General features: G+C 56.1%; 1 long non-coding RNA gene across 1 annotated transcript in view; it reads left to right on the top strand.

Moving 5' to 3' along the window:
* The window catches only part of LOC148090289 (uncharacterized), a 1,260-nt gene extending 751 nt beyond the window's left edge, over positions 1–509 (top strand). Inside the window, exon 3 of the long non-coding RNA XR_015713885.1 lies at positions 119–509. This is a non-coding gene — a long non-coding RNA (uncharacterized LOC148090289). The remainder of the gene's footprint in view (positions 1–118) is intronic.
* Positions 510–4,870: the final 4,361 nt, after the last annotated feature.

Raw genomic sequence — 4,870 nt, forward strand, 5'->3', positions numbered from 1 at the left:
ATGAATGAATGAATGAATGAATGAATGAATATATCTGTTTACTTGTCCAAATATACGTTTGAGTTTGGTTCCTTACACTGAAGAGCCCTTCTTAAAAATCCTCTTTTTTATCCCCAAGCCCAGTCCACGTTGACGTCTGGGAAAACCGGAAAGCTGGAAAATGCCGCTTGTTTCATGCAGGTGATTGGAAGGGGAGGTGGAATCTTCGGCAGGGACGGAGCTGCGGAGAAAGAGAAGGGCTAAGATAGCTCTCACGCGGAATAGTTTCAAAGAAAGACAACCACTGAAGAGCGAGCCGAGCCAGAGCGTGCTGGTTTAGGTCCGTGCAACAGGGGCGGAAGGAGGCCTGGTCGCTTTAGACCTTGTCTCTCGCGTGGACTACGTTCCCACCGCCTAGCCTATCCGTCTCGTGGGCGAAAGGGAACGAACCCTGACCCTTCACCCTGGGAGGCTCCGGGGTGACCGAGAAGCCTTCCTTTTTTTCCTTGTTTCGGCATTTTTCTCTGGAGTGTGTTGTGGGAAAGGGTTCGTAAGAGCGCCGTGTTTCCTTCTTTTTATTTATTTAATTTTTGCTTCATAGGTCACCGATGTCCCTTTCCCTCCCCGATGACCCACTCGGCCCCGTCCCACTCCCCGCCATGGTCCGCGTCCTTGGGTTGTGCCGACAGGCATATCAACGCTTTGGTTCCTCTCTCCTCGTCCACCCACCCCTCCACCCACCGTCCTCCAACCCTTGGCTCCTTCTTTTTAAAATGGAATCTTTTTTTTGGAATATATCTTGATTGATTTCAGAGAGACGAAAGGCGAGGGAGGGAGGGAGGGAGGGAGGGAGGGAGGGAGGGAGGGAGGGAGATAGAGACATCGATGACGAGAGAGTCATGGGCCCGCTGCCTAGCCCGCAACCCGGGCATGTGCCCTGACCGGGAATCGAACCCCGACCTCCTGGGTTCCAGATCGCTGCTCCACCGCTGAGCCCCGCCCGCCCGCCCGGCCGGTTGACCTAAGACTTGGGCCCTGGACCCGAGCCCCTCAGCCGCGCCCCGCCCGCGGCCTCGCGCCCCTTCATCCCCACCCCCACCCCGTGATTCTCTAACGGTGGAGGGAGGGAGCTTTCCAGGCTTGGCCAACGGAGGGGGCTCTTTGCGCCCCGGACAGACCGGGGCCGGCCAGCTCCTCCAACACCCTCCCTTCCCGTGGTTCGCGGGGCTGCGGCCTCAGTAAGGGTGGGGCAGTCGAAGAAGCCCGAGGCGAGGTCGGAGGCTCTGACTTTACCCGACAGCTTTCTGCATTTGAATGGAGCTATTTACTGAGTGAGGCCGGTCACAGTGAATCGCCCGGTCCTCCCCGCCCCCACGACACCACCGCCACCTTGCCGGTTCCCCGCCCACCCACGGGCCCCTCCGGCTGGGGAACCGCAGGGTAGGGGTTTCATCCTCGGTCCTGAACCGGGGCCTCTGGGCCGCAGGAAAATCAATCGGGCAGGGGGAGAGCCGGGTGGCTGGCTATCTCAGGCCAAGCGGCCGAGGCGGCGAGGTGTTTGTGGAGGACAAGAGATGTGCTCTGGGACCGCCCTCCCCTCTGCCTCTCTGGTTGAGAAGTAGGCCCGGGGAGACGGCGGTGGGGCGGAGGGGAGCGGAGGGGACTCGGACCATGGGACTAGAGAGTCCCCGCCGGCCTGCCTGCCCGCTTGCCTCCCCTGGCGCCGGCTGGGCGCTCCTCGCTCCTGTCACTCAGTTCGATCTGGAAACCTCTCTCCTCACTACAGAGGTGTGTCCACGTGAGAAACATGCCTATGCACAGAGCGTTTCGGTGACTGACTTGCCTTGAACAACAACCCCCCCCCCCCCCCCGCCCCCGTCGCCCACTGCCGCCTGGAAGCAGAATCCCAAAGGGTTCAGATCCTGCTCCGGAGAGGAGCAGTTTAGCCCCTCATTTCATACGTGACGATGAACAGAGGAGACACACCTGTCCCCTCAGTGGATGTTGCTTGCCTTGGGCCCTGGCCACACGAAGGTTCCCCTGGCCTTGGGAGGGCTGCACGCCCCTCCTTTCTGCTCTGATGGGGACTCCTCTGGGGAACAAGGGGTGCGTGTAGGACGCGGCCCCTCTCTGTTCCCGGCCTGAGCCCAGAGCCCAGTCGACAGCATTGGGGAATTGTCAGGAACCAGCCTGAAAGACGAACAGATCTGAGTTCGAGTGGTGGGAATGAAAGAGACAATCGCAGTTATGGGATCGGGAGGGCTGCCCTCCGATGAGGTGCAGCCCCCAATGGCTTCAACGCCTTTCTTATAGAGTGAGTAACAAACAACCGGTAAGGAGGGGAGGGTGATACAGAGTAGTTCTTTCCAGGCTGCACAAACACACTTTCAGGGTCAACGTCCTGCCTCCTGCGTGAGCCCAGACCTGTGCCACTGATCTTCATTTCTTCGGCTCCCCACGGGAACCTGCGGGGAGGGTGGAGCCCCTGGCTCCAGGCCCTCGGGCCACGTGGGCCACGTCCAGACACGTCACCGGCTCCCAACGGCTCCCCCTTCTTTACTTTTTCACTGGAGCCAGTGGACTCCTGTCTGCAGCTCTGAGAGGCTTTGTGTTTCCGCTTGGACACAGACCGGGAATAAACATAGGAACATGAACACTCTGGCCAACAACATAATACCAGAATAGAATCGTGAAGGTAAACTATGTGTAGAGATCATATCAGAAAACTTGTCAAACGGTTCTTTTGCTAAGTCTGCGGGTGAGGTATCGAGAGGAGCAGCCTTCTATGGCATTTATATCAGCATGGAACGTCAATAGATACGTTGCCTTAACTCCATATCCCCGTAAGATGGTCTTTACCCTATCCCACCCCCATTCAGAGTGATTCTATGCTCTCTTAGTCTAGAAAGGGTATCTGACCAGTGGGATGGTGACACGTCCAGCCGGGCGCCCGATGGAGCACAAGGTCAGGGTATGGTGGACGCGGCCTCTTAGAGGTGCCTCAGGCGGGCGCTGCCACTTCCCGGCGTGCCAAGGAAGCACGTTTGCCGGAGTGCGCTCACGGCGTTGCGTCGGCCGCCGCGCCGAGGTATATCTCTTGGGCTCTGCCTGCAGCATACCAGCGTCCTTGCCTCTCGACTGGAAGCGTGACGAACGCAGGTTGGTGCGATGCCAACCAATCCGAGTTTGCATGAGCACTAGACACGCAGTTGGTGAGGTTACAGCGTACACACTTGATGGAGCAAGAATCAGCTAATTTCTTCATCCAAACCTTACCTAACAGTCATACGTAAGGAGGAGGAACACGGGCTAAACCTCCTTTAACAGAACGGCTCCCATTTGGATGAGTCTCACCTTTACGTCTCACTGCGGCAATGTCCGCGTTTGCTACTAACTTCCGTACATTAGGTTGAACTCGCCCGTGCTCCGTTGGCGGTAAGGTCTCCACAAATCCTCCAGGTGTTTCGATCAGTTCATCCACGGGGGGGGGGGGGGGGCTGTCTCCGATGCCGCTCAGCTGCTGAGAAACCTTCTGCATCCGATTTTTAAAAATTAAGGGTCCATAAAGAGAGATGAAGTATTTTACTAGGAGAATGGCAGGTATATTCCCCCTTCTTTATTTTTGCAGTGTGAGCCTTTAAGGTCCCGTGGGCTCGCTCGATGATCCCCCGGCCCCGAGGATGATAAGGAATGCCTGTGATAGGAGTCATTTGGAAAGTTGCACGAAACTCTGTAAAAGTTTTGCTAGCGTAACGCAGGCCCATTGTCGGTTTTTAGAATTTTTGGAATGCCCGAGATGGCAAAACATGATAATACATGACAGATAACCCGTCTCGTGTTTTCCCCAGGATGCGCGCTTGCCACTAAAGATCCAGAATAAGTGGCCACTGTGACGTGCACAAATGACTGGCGACCGAATTCGGCTATAGGAGTAACATCCGTCTGCCAGATATGTCCTGGGAGCAATCCCCGTGGATTCACACCGTACTGAGGTGCGAGGGGCATGGGCTCGGGACAGTTTTGACGCTCCTTTCCTATTCGCCGGGCGGCTTCACGGGTCGTGTTCAATCGTTTTCTTAAACCCGAAGCATTTGGATGATGCGGAGCGTGTGAGGCTCGTGCTTGTTCAACAGAGGAAATGACTAAGGAAGCGCCACGAGTCAACATGTCTGCTTGCGCATTTCCTTCTGCGAAAGGTCCGAGGAGCACTGAGTGAGCTCCGATATGTCCCACAGAACAGGGTGAGGTTCGTGGCTCAATCCGTTGCCGTCAAGACAAGAGAGCGGCTGTGACTGTAGAGGGATCCCTGTCAGTCGGGGTAGCCGTCTCCAAACCTCGAAGGATAGATACAGTGTATTCAGAATCTGTGTACAAACTACATGGGACGTCTTGCAAGCGTTGACATCCTGCAATGACAGCTACTAACGCTACGGTCTGTGCAGAGGTTTCTCGAGTCTTCGATGGACGGCCCCGATTATTGACGACATAGCTGGCGATTCCAGACGTCGGCCCATCAGTCAACACTCAAAGAGCATCAGTCAGGGGTTCTCGAGAGATCATCTGTGGGAATATCACAGGGTTTTGAATGAATCGCTGTCGTCATTTCTCTGATGGATAACGGCAGTCGATCTGCCCACTGTCCTCTGCAAAAGCGATCTGCCGTAAAGTTTCATTTTGCCACCACCGCTGCGGCTGCACGGAAGCGCGAGGCACCGTAACAGCGGCAGGCTGTTTCCCAAAAAACTCTAGAGCTCTTTTTCTACCCTGCGATGTTCATGGGGCCACCGATGGGGCATAAGGTGTGATCACCATTTTTCCGGAGGAAGGTAAATGAACCCCTTCTAGTGGAGCTTCTTGCCAAGACAGCCCAGCGGGCGGAGAATGGGTAGGT

The sequence above is a fragment of the Miniopterus natalensis genome, unplaced genomic scaffold (assembly GCF_054644295.1).
Source record: "Miniopterus natalensis isolate mMinNat1 unplaced genomic scaffold, mMinNat1.hap1 Scaffold_69, whole genome shotgun sequence".
Taxonomy (NCBI): domain Eukaryota; kingdom Metazoa; phylum Chordata; class Mammalia; order Chiroptera; family Miniopteridae; genus Miniopterus; species Miniopterus natalensis.